Source organism: Bufo gargarizans, chromosome 1 (assembly GCF_014858855.1).
Source record: "Bufo gargarizans isolate SCDJY-AF-19 chromosome 1, ASM1485885v1, whole genome shotgun sequence".
In the NCBI taxonomy this organism is placed as follows: Eukaryota; Metazoa; Chordata; class Amphibia; order Anura; family Bufonidae; genus Bufo; species Bufo gargarizans.
This window is the reverse complement of record NC_058080.1, coordinates 348,642,127-348,658,935: the sequence shown is the minus strand read 5'-3', so window position 1 is coordinate 348,658,935 and position 16,809 is coordinate 348,642,127.

The following is a 16,809-nucleotide window of genomic DNA, read 5'->3' as shown; positions in this document are numbered from 1 at the left end:
CCTTACCTTAGCCAATTGTTAACCTGGCATTCCATGGGCCTCTGTTTTAGCCAATTAGTTGCCAGTAGCTTTCCTTTTCTTTATTTTAGCTGTGCTTAAGCTCTTAAATTGAGACACAGCTATTTGTTATACAGTTCTAACTTGTTCAATTATAAACATCTGGCTAAGTTCCTGTTAGTGGTCACGTATCGAAAACAAATGCATTTGATCCTTTTCCTATGCAGGATTTAAAGATTGCTACATACAATGATAACGATCTGAATATCCCCACCCAAAAAATAAATAAATATAGGAATTGCCTTGATACAGGAAACACACTTTAGGAAAACATATTCTCCCCCGATAAAGTCCATTCCGTATACACAATGGTTTAACACTAACACGCCCCTCAGGAGATGGAAAGGGGTCTCAATTATTATGCATAGCTCTCTGGGTTTTAAAGTTAAAGGACACTAATATTGACAGAGAAGGCCGATATGTAATGGTCAAAGGATGGATAGGTGAGACTTTAATGGCGATAGTTAATGTCTACACACCTAATATTAGACAAATGGAATTTGAGGCGTGTTTAATATTACTGACAAATTGGTAGGTGACCTTATATTTGGGGGAGATTTCAATGTATCGCTTGAACCTAATATTGACACTACTAGAGGGAAATCCTTGATTTCTCAAAGTAAAAAAAAAAAAAGAAAGTATCAGAAAATTTCAAAATGGACAACTCATAGATGCATAGAGATATTCCAATCCAGCAGAAAGACTACTCTTGTTTCTCTTCAGCATATAACCAATATTCCAGAATAGATCACATATATATTCAACAAAGAAACATACACGCCATCCAGAAGGCTACCTATGATTCATTTGTTTTCTCAGATCATGCCCCGCTCTTTTTACACTTAGATCTGGCAAACAGACAACAGAAATGCTAAAACTGGAGACTAAACGACTCGCTGCTGAAACTAGATGTTACGGCCAAATGTATAGCAGAACAGATAAAACTATTTTTTTATGAGAACTGTACTGGAATGGACTGGGCTACTATATGGGAAACCCATAAAGCAGTTATTAGAAGTTTGGGAATTCTATACAGTGGATATAAAAAGTCTTACACACCCCCTGTTAAAATGTCAGGTTTCTGTGATGTAAAAATAAAAAGAAAAACATTTCAGAACTTTTTCCACCTTTAATGTGACCTACAAACTGAACCACTTAATTGAAAAACAAACTGAAATCTTTTAGGTGGCGGGAAGAAATATATAAAAAAAAAATAAAAAAAAATGTGGCTGCATAAGTGTGCACACCTTCTTATAACGGTATAGCTGTGTTTAGAATTAAGCAATCACATCCAAAATCATGTTAAATAGGAGTCAGCATACACCTGCCATCACTTAAATTGCATCGGATTAACCCCACATAAAAGTTCAGCTGCTCTAGTTGGTCTTTCCTGAAATGTTCTTGGTCGCATCCCACAGCAAAACCAATGGTACACAGAGAGCTTCCAAAGAATCAGAGGGATCTCATTGTTAAAAGGTATCGGTCAGGAGAAGGGTAGAAAAAGAATTTCCAAGTCATTAGATGTACCACGGAACACAGTGAAGACAGTTATTAAGTGGAGATAATATGGCACAGTGACATTAATTGGCTGGATTGGAGGTTCTTTATGGCCTCTCTGATTAAATTCGGCTTTCCTTCCGTCTTTTCCCACAAGATCAAAGCTCTGTACACCACACCCTCAGCATCAATTACGGTAAATGGCGTAACCTCCACACCTTTCAATATTTTTTAATGGGACCAGGCAAGGCTGTCCCCTATCACAACTCCTGTTCATAATATCACTAGAGCTCTTGTTAGCGAAAACACAGCATAATGATTCCAGGTCTCAAGACACAGGGGAGGACACATAAAACTGCTGCTTACGCGGACCGACGTATTATTTATAGTAACGGAACCAATCCGGTCTGTTCCCAATTTACTGCATGAGCTGGAGGGATACAATAAGTTCTCCAATTTCAAGGTCAACTTGACCATATCTATTATTTTTAATGTTAATGTGGATAATATTTCCTGGAATCAAATTAAAAACTCTTAGTAAACTAAAACCACGTACTTCAAATACTTGGGGATTAATATAGCTACACATCAATCGGATCTGTATAAACAAAATTTCCCCCCTTACTATGCAAAATTAAGACAATTGACTGATTGGAATGACCTTTTCATCTCATGGTTCGGTAGGATAAACCGTCAAAATGATGACTCTCCCGAAGGTACTATATCTGTTATGAGGTCTACCTACAGAAATTCCCAGGAGCTTCTTCCCTACGCTTAAGAAAACAATCCTTTCCCTTGTGTGGAACAAGGGTCAGAACAGAATGACTTTCAATACTTTGGTAAGGTCCAAAAAAGCAGGAGGACTGGGGCTTTCCGACTTCAAGACTTACAGAAATGCAGCTCTTCTCAGAGTAGCAGAATAGAACACAATCCCCAGACGTAAGAACTGGGTTGACTTAGAAGAAGCCTATAATCTAATCCCCTTAAGTTATACAATTTGGAAAAGTAATATTAACCGATATTAACTTGGAGACATCATTAATCCCTATACTAAACACACACTTAAAATTTGGTCCAAGATGTTTAAGAAAAAAGGTCTTCGGGGCATGGCTTGGCCACTGAGCTAGATGGCCAAGTGAAGCAGCAGCTCCTTACCGGCACAGCTCCAAAAGCAACTTCTACCCGAACAAACGCCAAAATGAGCACCTTTTCGGTCTCAGACAAGACAGGACAAGACAAGAAACCAGAGAGGTTCCGAGACTTCTAACAGAAGATACAGATCACTTTCAGCACACAAGCCGCAACCCAAGATGGCATCGAAGCGGTCTCTGATGCTTCATCATGTTCCAGCTACCAGTCTTCTGACCCTTCGTACAAAGCAGCAGCGCTAACTACCCCGATTAAAACGGTAGATCTTACCCTACAACAAGCTCCTAATCCTCCTGTGAAGATTAAACAGAGAATTTCGGAGGAACCGCTTTCTCAAGAAGGGGAAAATTCGGATAACAAGTCGCTAAAGAGAGCCAATATATTTTTGGGTAAAGACACGAAAAAAAAAAAAAACAGCTTGGAAACATAATTCGCATCCTCAGATTTCAACTGCAACTACACCAATGGGTTACAGAACTGAGGACAGTATTCAGAGCTCTGATGATCAAGAGGACAACGCATCTCCAACCTCCAGTCCTTTGAAACAAGCTATCACATGAATCTACAAAAGACACAGTGAGTACAGAGCATTTATCGCATGATGCACTAGATAAATTTGCTGACTTTCAGGCTACTGACCAAAGAATTGTCAGTCCACCTTATGAAGGACATGCTGTGACTGAATCTGTGACAAACACCCTTATACCATACATCACCACGTTGATCAAACTCTTAATTCCACAGGTTAAAGACTTTGAACTCAGCATAGACAGGGCCCATAGAGTTGTTAAACCTCCAAACCTTCCTAAAGAAATACCAAGAGATGTCTTAGCTAGATTCACTTTTTTCATATTAAAGAACAAATGTTAAAAGAAATGAGGAAGGCTCCAAGTCTACCAGAACCATATACTGCGATAAAACTCTTCACATAATTATCTGCAGCTATCATTAAAGCCAGTAAAAGCTTTTCCTTAATTACAAGGTCACTTAGACTAAAACTACCGCTGGGGCTTTCCAGTGAAAATCTTGGCAACCAAAGATTGCACTCTACATGTCAAAGACACCTGAAACAGCCCTGGAAACACCAAAAGGATGGCATCTCCAGATAGACTAATCCACAGCTACCCAAAACAGATCACCAAGAGAAAGATTCACAGGGAAGACAGCGTCCAGAAAGATCTTCTTCCAAAGCCTGGAAGAAATCAAGTAAAACAAGAGAAGTTACCTGAAGAATCATAGAAGGAGCCAATGCTGACACCACTCTCAGCTACAAGCTTTACGTTTGCAGGAACTATTCACCCCACAATTTCATTGATGACTATTGTCCATCGACCACATATATTCTTGTGCAACTTTTCACATTGTTAGTTATATGTTATTATTATTTCATTTTCTTTTGATTTAGTTAGTTATTCTCGTTGCAGGTATTCTTCCATATCATAAGGAATTTGATACTACCCAACTTCTAAATACCACCTTGCCATCCAGGAAAAAGGAATACTACTTTATGGAGGCTGTTTTGGCTAGTGATCTGAAGGTAAAATGGTACCTAGCTTCGTACATTTATACAACATGGCTATAAACATAAGGCCCTTAACATTTAATGACATTAATTCCCCTTTCAAAGGGCAACAGCTGTGGAAGGAAGCTTTGACTGAAATGTGACATCCTGTTTGCCCAGAAAAAAACATTTCCAAAGAAAAGCCTCCAACATAAGAAATTCCCAAGAGTAATCTACTCTATTTTCTCAAGAAAGAAAAGAGGACTATTGATTGCATTCCGGGACTCTCTCAGTAGACAGTAAAGACCAATATATTGATCCTGGTGGTCGATTTATCATTGTTGTGGCTGTGGTGGAAAATAAACTCCTCACACTAGTAAATATTTATGCACCAAACTCAGGCCAAACCAAGTTCCTGAAGAAAGTAAATTAGAAAAATCTGAATGATTAGAAAAATGACTCCTCCTAACTGGCGGAGACTTCAATGCGATACAACTCATAGTGACTGGGGATGAGCGAACTCGAACTGTATAGTTCGGGTTCGTACCGAATTTTGGGGTGTCCGTGACACGGACCCGAACATTTTCGTAAAAGTTCGGGTTCGGTGTTCGTCGCTTTCTTGGCGCTTTTGTGACGCTTTCTGAAAGGCTGCAAAGCAGCCAATCAACAAGCGTCATACTACTTGCCCCAAGAGGCCATTACAGCCATGCCTACTATTGGCATGGCTGTGATTGGCCAGAGCACCATGTGACCCAGCCTCTATTTAAGCTGGAGTCACATAGCGCCGCCCGTCACTCTGCTCTGATTAGCGTAGGGAGAGGTTGCGGCTGCGACAGTAGGGCGAGATTAGGCAGATTAACTCCTCCAAAGGACTTGATTATTGATCGATCTGCAGCTGTGGGTCATTGAGCTGCTGATACTCAATTGCTCACTGTTTTTAGGCTGCCCAGACCGTTTGTCAGTCACATTTTTCTGGGGTGATCGGCAGCCATTTTGTGTCTTGTGGTGCGCCAGCACAAGCTGCGACCAAGTGCATTTAACCCTCAATGGTGTGGTTGTTTTTTGGCTAAAGCCTACATCAGGGTGAAGCTGTCACACCAAGTGCATTTAACCAGCAATAGTCTGTTCATTTTTTGGCCATATACTACATCAGGGGCAAGCTGCGCCCGTCACCAAGTGCATTTAACCCTCAGTAGTGTGGTTGGTCAAGCTGTGACACCAAGTGCAAGTAACCAGCAATAGTCTGTTCATTTTTTGGCCATATACTACATCAGGGGCAAGCTGCGCCCGTCACCAAGTGCATTTAACCCTCAGTAGTGTGGTTGGTCAAACTATCACACCAAGTGCATTTAACCAGCAATAGTCTGTTCATTTTTTGGCCATATACTACATCAGGGGCAAGCTGCGCCCGTCACCAAGTGCATTTAACCAGCAATAGTGTGGTTATTTTTTGGCCATATCCCAGTCTAATTCTGTCACTAAATCCATACCGGTCACCCAGCGCCTAAATACTAGGCCTCAAATTTATATCCCGCTAAATCTGTCGTTACCGCTGTACTGTTGTGGCTGGGCAAGTTATTTAGTGTCCGTCAAAGCACATTTTTTGTTCAGGGTTGAAATACAATTCCCAATTTAGCAATTTCATAATTTAGTGGTTTCTGCTATATCAGAGCCATTTGAAATCTATCCCTAAAAGGGTATATAATATTCAAGGTGCACATAGGGTCATTCAGAATAACTTCAGACACACGCTACTGTGCATTTCCAAGTCCAATTCTGTCACTAAATCCATACCGGTCACCCAGCGCCTAAATACTAGGCCTCACATTTATATCCCGCTGAATTTGAATACAATACATTGGGCCAAATAATATTTTTGTTGTTGTGGTGAACCATTACAATGAGGAAAACATCTAGTAAGGGACGCGGACGTGTTAGTGGACCCTCTGGTGCTGGGAGAGGACGTGGCCGTTCTGCCACATCCACACGTCCTAGTGTACCAACTACCTCAGGTCCCAGTAGCCGCCAGAATTTACAGCGATATATGGTGGGGCCCAATGCCGTTCTAAGGATGGTAAGGCCTGAGCAGGTACAGGCATTAGTCAATTGGGTGGCCGACAGTGGATCCAGCACGTTCACATTATCTCCCACCCAGTCTTCTGCAGAAGGCGCACAGATGGCGCCTGAAAACCAACCCCATCAGTCTGTCACATCACCCCCATGCATATCAGGGAAACTGTCTCAGCCTCAAGTTATGCAGCAGTCTCTTATGCTGTTTGAAGACTCCGCTGGCAGGGTTTCCCAAGGGCATCCACCTAGCCCTTCCCCAGCGGTAAAAGACATAGAATGCACTGACGCACAACCACTTATGTTTCCTGATGATGAGGACATGGGAATACCACCTCAGCATGTCTCTGATGATGACGAAACACAGGTGCCAACTGCTGCGTCTTTCTGCAGTGTGCAGACTGAACAGGAGGTCAGGGATCAAGACTGGGTGGAAGACGATGCAGGGGACGATGAGGTCCTAGACCCCACATGGAATGAAGGTCGTGCCACTGACTTTCACAGTTCGGAGGAAGAGGCAGTGGTGAGACCGAGCCAACAGCGTAGCAAAAGAGGGAGCAGTGGGCAAAAGCAGAACACCCGCCGCCAAGAGACTCCGCCTGCTACTGACCACCGCCATCTTCGACCGAGCACCCCAAAGGCAGCTTCAAGGAGTTCCCTGGCATGGCACTTCTTCAAACAATGTGCTGACGACAAGACCCGAGTGGTTTGCACGCTGTGCCATCAGAGCCTGAAGCGAGGCATTAACGTTCTGAACCTGAGCACAACCTGCATGACCAGGCACCTGCATGCAAAGCATGAACTGCAGTGGAGTAAACACCTTAAAACCAAGGAAGTCACTCAGGCTCCCCCTGCTACCTCTTCTGCTGCTGCCGCCTCGGCCTCTTCCTCCGCCTCTGGAGGAACGTTGGCACCTGTCGCCCAGCAAACAGGGGATGTACCACCAACACCACCACCACCACCTCAGTCACCAAGCGTCTCAACCATGTCACACGGCAGCGTTCAGCTCTCCATCTCACAAACATTTGCGAGAAAGCGTAAATTCCCACCTAGCCACCCTCGATCCCTGGCCCTGAATGCCAGCATTTCTAAACTACCGGCCTATGATATGCTGTTATTTAGGCTGGCGGACACAGACAGCTTCAAACAGCTCATGTCGCTTGCTTTCCCACAGTATTTTGTTCCCAGCCGCCACTACTTCTCCAAGAGAGCCGTGCCTTCCCTGCACAACCAAGTATCTGATAAAATCAAGTGTGCACTGCGCAACGCCATCTGTGGCAAGGTCCACCTAACCACAGATACGTGGACCAGTAAGCACGGCCAGGGACGCTATATCTCCCTAACTGCACACTGGGTAAATGTAGTGGCAGCTGGGCCCCAGGCGGAGAGCTGTTTGGCGCACGTCCTTCCGCCGCCAAGGATCGCAGGGCAACATTCTTTGCCTTCTGTTGCCACCTCCTCCTTCTCGGCTTCCTCCTCCTCTTCTTCCACCTGCTCATCCAGTCAGCCACACACCTTCACCACCAACTTCAGCACAGCCCGGGGTAAACGTCAGCAGGCCATTCTGAAACTCATGTTTGGGGGACAGGCCCCACACCGCACAGGAGTTGTGGCGGGGTATAGAACAGACAGACAAGTGGTTGCTGCCGGTGAGCCTCAAGCCCGGCCTGGTGGTGTGTGATAATGGGCGAAATCTCGTTGCAGCTCTGGGACTAGCCAATTTGACGCACATCCCTTGCTTGGCGCATGTGCTGAATTTGGTGGTGCAGAAGTTCATTCACAACTACCCCGACATGTCAGAGCTGCTGCATAAAGTGCGGGCCGTCTGTTCGCGCTTCCGGCGTTCACATCCTGCTGCTGCTCGCCTGTCTGCGCTACAGCGTAACTTCGGCCTTCCCGCTCACCGCCTCATATGCGACGTGCCCACCAGGTGGAACTCCACCTTGCACATGCTGGACAGACTGTGCGAGCAGCAGCAGGCCATAGTGGAGTTTCAGCTGCAGCACGCACGGGTCAGTCGCACTGCGGAACAGCACCACTTCACCACCAATGACTGGGCCTCCATGCGAGACCTGTGTGCCCTGTTTCGAGTACTCCACCAACATGGCCAGTGGCGATGACGCAGTTATGGAGATGGAGGAGGAGGAGTCATTTTTAGCACTTTCAGGCCAGTCTCTTCGAAGTGACTCAGAGGGAGGTTTTTGGCAACAGCAGAGGCCAGGTACAAATGTGGCCAGACAGGGCCCACTACTGGAGGATGAGGAGGATGAAGCATGGTCACAGCAGGGTGGCACCCAACGCAGCTCTGGTCCATCACTGGTGCGTGGCTGGGGGGGGGGAAGGCAGGACGATGACGATACGCCTCCCACAGAGGACAGCTTGTCCTTACCCCTGGGCAGCCTGGCACACATGAGCGACTACATGCTGCAGTGCCTGCGCAACGACAGCAGAGTTGCCCACATTTTAACCTGTGCGGACTACTGGGTTGCCACCCTGCTGGATCCACGCTACAAAGACAATGTGCCCACCTTACTTCCTGCACTGGAGCGTGATAGGAAGATGCGCGAGTACAAGCGCACGTTGGTAGACGCGCTACTGAGAGCATTCCCAAATGTCACAGGGGAACAAGTGGAAGGCCAAGGCAGAGGAGGAGCAAGAGGTCGCCAAGGCAGCTGTGTCAATGCCAGATCCTCTGAGGGCAGGGTTAGCATGGCAGAGATGTGGAAAACTTTTGTCAACACGCCACAGCTAACTGCACCACCACCTGATACGCAACGTGTTAGCAGGAGGCAACATTTCACTAACATGGTGGAACAGTACATGTGCACACCCCTCCACGTACTGACTGATGGTTCGGCCCCATTCAACTTCTGGGTCTCTAAATTGTCCACGTGGCCAGAGCTAGCCTTTTATGCCTTGGAGGTGCTGGCCTGCCCGGCGGCCAGCGTTTTGTCTGAACGTGTATTCAGCACGGCAGGGGGCGTCATTACAGACAAACGCAGCCGCCTGTCTACAGCCAATGTGGACAAGCTGACGTTCATAAAAATGAACCAGGCATGGATCCCACAGGCTCTCTCCGTCCCTTGTCCAGATTAGACATTAACTACCTCCCCTTAACCATATATTATTGGACTCCAGGGCACTTCCTCATTCAATCCTATTTTTATTTTCATTTTACCATTATATTGCGAGGCTACCCAAAGTTGAATGAACCTCTCCTCTGTCTGGGTGCCGGGGCCTAAATATATGCCAATGGACTGTTCCAATGTTGGGTGACGTGAAGCCTGATTCTCTGCTATGACATGCAGACTAATTCTCTGCTGACATGAAGCCAGATTCTCTGTTACGGGACCTCTCTCCTCTGCCTGGGTGCTGGGCCTAAATTTATGAAAATGGACTGTTGCAGTGGTGGCTGACATGAAGCCTCATTCTCTGCTATGACATGCAGACTGATTCTCTGCTGACATGAAGACAGATTGTCTGTTACGGGACCTCTCTCCTCTGCCTGGGTCCCGGGGCCTAAATATCTGAGAATGGACTGTTCCAGTGGTGGGTGACGGGAAGCCAGATTCTCTGCTATGGGACCTCTCTCCAATTGATTTTGGTTAATTTTTATTTATTTAATTTTTATTTTAATTCATTTCCCTATCCACATTTGTTTGCAGGGGATTTACCTACATGTTGCTGCCTTTTGCAGCCCTCTAGCCCTTTCCTGGGCTGTTTTACAGCCTTTTTAGTGCCGAAAAGTTCGGGTCCCCATTGACTTCAATGGGGTTCGGGACGAAGTTCGGATCGGGTTCGGATCCCGAACCGGAACATTTTCGGGAAGTTCGGCCGAACTTCTCGAACCCGAACATCCAGGTGTTCGCTCAACTCTAATAGTGACAGATACAGAGAGATAGCCTTTCAAAAACTAGTAGCTTACGAGGGTCTATATATCTGGAGACTGCAACATTCTGCAGAGAGACACAACTTGTATTCATGAATAGACTTCTTCCTTGTGGAGAGATCATTAATAGACGCAGTGTCTGGCATTAAAATTGCGAATATTGTGTGGTCAGACCACGCACCAATAAACCTAACATTCTCTATTTCCCATAACTGCAATATATGGAGAGTAAACTCCTAAATATTGTGACACCAAACTAGGGAAAACAATTGAGGAAGATCTCAGACTACTTTAAACTAAATGATACCCCAAACATGGACCCCTTTACGATATGGAGTGCTCATAAGGCCAAAATACGAGGTATATTTATGTCACTGGGATCCTTTGTTAAAAAGCAGAGGGAAAGAGACATAGATGACACTCAAACAAATTGAGCTAGAATCTCAGAATAAAATAAACCCAACCAATCCCATAACACTGGAATTACAGAAACTACGGTTCCATATCCATAATCTATTACTACACATCTTTGAAAAAACACTGAGAAAATCCAAAATACATTTTCTCTCACATGATAATAAAGCATGAGCATTACTTGCTCGACGGTAGGGCTGCACAATAAATCGAAAAAACTATCGAATCGCGATAATCGGCAAATGCGATATGGCGATTTGGCCCACCCAAAAATGCCGCGATTATATATAAAGGGACCCTGCGCACATAACTGCCTTTTGCGTGTAAAGTGTTTTACTAGTGTGTGTGTGTGGGTGAAACAAACAATCTCTCTCCTAACAGGTCCGGTGTTCCGTGAAAAGTTGGTACCCTCGTCACTTCCGGTAGTGACGTAGAGGCATCGGAAGGCTCAGAAGGAGGTGTGTCGCCGAGCTCGCCACCTCAGTGGCTGAAAAGAAGGTGTTAGCGCCTGCGCAAAACTAACTATGGTACCAACACTTCATGGCAAGTGAATGTGAACGCGCCGACGGGGGGGCGGTAGGTTAGATTTATGGCCTACGCGCATGCGCCGGGGGCCTAAGCAGAGATGGTAGGCAAAAATTATGGACCAGTGCGCACGCGCGAGTTGGGTACCAAAATTTCACGGCCAGTGCAGGTTAGATTTATGGCCCATCGCGCATGCACCGGGAGCCTCAGCAAAGTTGGGGTAGGCAAAAATTACGGGTGCTCGGAACACCGGCCTCTGTACTCACTAAATGCAATGGAGCGTTACTAAGTGACGTCAGTCACGCGCCAGCCGGCCACCTCGCTGCCGCTCGCTGTAGTGCATTGCATTCATAGTGAGTACAGAGGCCGGACCTGTTAGGAGAGAGATTGTTACACACACACACACACACACACACACACACACACACACACTAGTAAAACACTTTACATGCAAAAGGCAGTTATGTGCCCAGTTTAGGACACATGAGGGGGACCAGCATAAGATGCTATATGTCCTCCACAGGTCCCCCACAACACAGCGCCCTCCACAGGTCCCCCACAACACAGCGCCCTCCACAGGTCCCCCATAACTATGTCATACCCAGCCGTGTCAGCGGCTCATATGGGAAAATCCAAGCAAATAGACCTCTAGCACAATTCCTTTAAAATATCGCATATAGTTAATCGCAATTTTTAGGGCCCTAATCGCAATCGCACAAAATTCCCATATCGTGCAGCCCTACTCGACGGTAAAAAATTTAAACACAAAAATCTAAGATATGGAAAATTTATCCATCCAATTACCAAACTTGCTCCAAGAGACATAGCAAAACACATTTCAAAACTACTATGAAATATTATACAATCTAATCTTAGAGCTAAGGCTCCTTTCACACCTGCGTTCAGGTGTCCGCTCGTGAGCTCCGTTTGAAGGGGCTCACAAGCGGCCCTGAACGCAGCCGTCTGGCCCTAATGCATTCTCAGTGGAGGCAGATCCACTGAGAATGCATCCGCCTGCCAGCGCTCAGCCTCCACTCAGTGAGCGGACACCTGAACGCTGCAAGCAGCGTTCGGGTGTCCGCCTGGCCGTGCGGAGGCGAGCGGATCCGTTCCGACTTATAATTGAAGTCAATGGGGACGGATCCGCTTGAAGATGACACCATATGGCTCAATCTTCAAGCGGATCCGTCCCCCATTGACTTTCAATGTAAAGTCTGAACGGATTCGCTCAGGCTACTTTCACACTTAGAAAAATTTTCTAATTTATAATGCAGACGGATCCGTTCTGAACGGAGCCACCGTCTGCATTAATATGAGCGGATCCGTTCAGAACGGATCCGATCGAACGCTAGTGTGAAAGTAGCCTAACCTCTTCTCCCCTGACCAACATACATATCTTAAAGTATTTAGAAAGCCTGCAACTACCAAAAGATAGAGGAAGAACACTAAACCTACCTATTTCTACAAATGAGATAGTAAAAGCTATTCAATTGCTCCCTAACCATAAAGCTCCTGGACCTGATTGATTCACTACAGATTACTATAAATAAATAAAATAAAAAAATCCAGATTTTACTTCCATATCTTCACAAGATATATAACCTTGCATTCATTACAGGAGAATTCCCTCAGGACATGCTGAGAGCACTGATAGTAACTACCCCTAAACCCAGAAAAGATGAAATATCCATTGTCTCCTAACCTGAAAAATGTAGTCGCCAAATTTAAAATACATATAATTACAGTATAATAAAAAAAAATGTATAAAATAAAACACCACGTCTTACCCTAGGCTAGGGTTGTCACGATACCAAAATTTTGACTATTTCGATACCATAAAAAAGTATTGCAATAGTCGATACCACGTGAAAAAAATAAAACGCCAAAAAAGCCGCGTGCATTACAGATTTTATGGAACATCTAGACCATAATAGAACAGTCAGATTCAAATTTTTGTCGGGACAAGGTGACAAACAAAATGGATTTTTTTTTTTATTTCTGTTACGGCGTTCACCACATAGGAGATATTTAATATTTTAATAGTTCGCACTTTTTCAGGCGTGGTGATATGTACATTTTTTATTTTCATTTTTTTTATTGTTTATAGATTATGGCACCTGAGGGGTTAATAGCGGCGGATCGCAGCATGCAGTCAGAGGCTGGGTGCCGGGTATGGGATATTGCCGTCACCCGCAGCGCAGCCTGCGTTTGTATTAAGCATAAACTATATTCATTGGTGGAGCAGTGGCCACAGTCCCTCCCCTCCTCTTTGCTTCTATCAGCCCACTGGTGGCAGCGGCAGCAGCGGTGAGGAACTGCATCCTTCTCTCCTGTGCTGTTGAGAAGAACATGGCACGCGCTGACAGCACCGCGTGTCATGTCAGTTTAATGTGAAAGCGGCAGAGCAGCGGAGGGTCTAGGCGCAAATGTCGACAAGACTACAAAGTCTTGTCGCCATTTAGCAATTCTAAGTCACATTGGCGACCATTTTGGTCACCATCTGGAGCCCTGTCCCTATCAAACGTAGATATAAAGACCTATGCCAAAATACTGGCCACTAGATTTCATACCATACTGCCAAACCTGATAGGAAGATATCAAGTAAGGTTTTTAAAAGATAGACAGGGTCCAGATAACACTAGAAGGATTATATCCCTGCTTTAATATTGTGAATGCACAAACACCCCAGCCATTTTCTTAACAATCAATGCTGAGAAAGCATTCAATCACATTACCTGGGGATATGCTTTCAACGTTTTAGAAGAATTTGGAATACTGGGTAACATTCACTCAGGTATTAAAGCATTATATAGCAATCCTTCAGCAAATGTTTATGTTAATATTTCATTATCTGACAACTTTGAGATCAAATGGCACCCGTCAAGGTTGCCCCTTCTCCCCCATTTTTCGTATTGTCTATGGAACCCTTGGCTACTGCAATCAGACAAAACCAGGATATTAAAAAGGGATCAAAATAGGTCAATATGAATACAAATTAGCCTTATTTGCCGATTACATCATCCTTATTCTTACAGATCCTAAAAATTCATTAAAGGCATTCTTTGAGGTTACTTCTACTTTCAGCAACCTATCTTAATATAAAGTTAACCAAGACAGATCACAAGCTTTACCTGTAGGTTTAAACTCAGCTCTTCTTAATGAGCTTCAATCAAAACACAACCTAGACTGGCAACAATCAGAAATAACATACCTGGGTGAACAGAGGACACATCCCTTGTCTAAACTTTTTGAGTCAAACTTCAGCGACAAAAACAATGTTGAGATCTATACTGGGCAACCAGCTATAATTTACCTCCCCAACTAGCATTGCTCCCTATAGGTCTAGATGACCACCCGGTAGAGCATAGGTCTATAATAGCTTATAAGGTAATGGCCCCTAAACTAGTAATAACTAGACATTGGAAAATGAGAGAGATGCCACATATACAGGAGGTCTTGCATTCTGTTAATATAACGTGTTTATATGACAGAGTAGTCATGCGCATTCAAAATAAAATACCTTCCTTCCAATTTAGATGGAATAGTTGGATAGACAGTACCTTCTATGTGCCCCAAAACTAAAACCTGCCTGTTATTTTATGTTCTGTTAAAATAATGTTATACTTTAATGAATACCTTGTGTATATCATCTAATGACGCGAAATCCATTCAAGGAACAAATTCACATTTATACTTATTAATGACTGGAAAATGTCACTTTTTTTTATATGCACAACATACGCCTATCAGTGAAGTAACTGTATAGACACAGATGTGTATAAAGCTGATGTAAGCTTATGATTACTTTAGCATTTTCTAATTTTGATTATTTTCCTTTTTTGTGCAATAAATCGTATTACACATAGATGTATAATCAATAAGACAATTATTACAAGAAAAAAGGTCTTTAGCTTCCAGATATTAGAGAAATCCCTCTATATATAATTATCCCCAATCGATACAGATCTATCAAGAATAAAATTAGAGCAGATAAATCCCACATGGTCCCCCTGAGGGAAATTCTACTTGACAATAAGTTACCCACGTATGAAAACTTTAGGAATATAACAGCGCCCTTTTACAGACACACACACTATACTATAGATATGCCTTCTACTAATTTATATACCTACAATAATTTAACCGGTATTATGAACACGGTATCTCCAGACTGTACTCAATTCAAAACGAGAACACCTTACCCCCTCAATATCTTGATAAATGGTCTTCTGAACTGAACAAAACCCTTAATGAAAAAGAAAGGCATGCAATCATTCAGGCTTCCATTCCTAAGGTAACCTCCACTAGGCTACAAGAAGTTCATTATAAATTACTCACTCGATCGTATAGGACGCCTGTCCTGCTGAACAGAATAAATCCTGATGTATCCAAAAAGTGCTGGAGGTGTAACAGTGAGGAAGGCACACTTGCTCACATATGGGTAGATTGTAGGAAAATAGCCCGTCTTTGGAATAAATTGACTCAAATTCTATCTGACATGTACCACTCCACTCCACAGGCGCAGTGAAGGTGATCATCCCTAAATATTGGCTTAGCTCAGAGACCCCAACAGTAAAGGAGTGGTTCACTGAGGTATGCCATATAAACAAGTTTGAGAAACTAAAATGGTCCACGCTTGGCAAATACAATTCCTATCTTAAAATCTGAAAAAGGTGGAATAACTATGTTGACACTGACAACATTGCCAAATTCCTGGATTGAGTACCTACTTTAATATAACCTACGCAAAGGTGATTATTATGAACACGATGGTGACACTTATTTTCTTTATTGTTCTGTTCTATACCCTTAGTTTTATTTTTCCTGTTCTCTTTTCCTTTTCTTGTTTGGTTGAGAACAGTTTAAGTACGGGTTCACGTGTTTAGGACAGTCTAGAAATGTTAATGGGCCCACATGGCTACACTTATACCTCTACTCTACTCGCGTTGTATTTTTTAACTAGGGCATCCCTTATTGTAACTTTACATATCTGTGAGCATGTAGCTCTGCCTCTAGGAAGCTGGAAATAAAGACTATAGTCATTAATAGCTGAGAGGGGAGTTCAGTGTTCCATTCCTATTATTTTCCCCTAACACCCTCCTTGTGAGAGCGTTCCCATATATTTTAGAATTCGGTACGGGCAGCCCATTTGGGTCCTATTTCTTTGATAATTTCAGATGCTACAGTTTAATCAACATTTATGTATATGTAAATCATTTATAATGGAATTGTTTTGAATAGATTATAGCATACAATAATATTATTGTACGTTTATGTAATTGATCAGAACAGATTATTTTATTCTTAGATGTTCAATTAATGTTTTGTGAAACCAAATAAAGTACAAATTTACAGGAACATAACATGTTGTCAACTTAGCCGTTACGTAAACCTCAGTGAGGTCACCAATTGTTTGTCATTTGTGTTGAATATATATATATATATATATATAATATTTATATATTTTTTTTTACCATAATTGGTACTTCTGAATCATCCTCATTTTGAAATGGAATGCTTCAGAAAAACAGAAACTAGACAATACTGCAATGAATCTAGAGTGTATAGCTATGTACACTTTTTGCATATTAAAAAGGGAACCTGTCTCCAGTGACCTCCCCATCAAACTGATTGCATAGACACATAGCTGTGGTTCATCTTATTAAAAAACACTGCTTTTCTTTTGTTGATCTGAGGCCAAGTTATGATA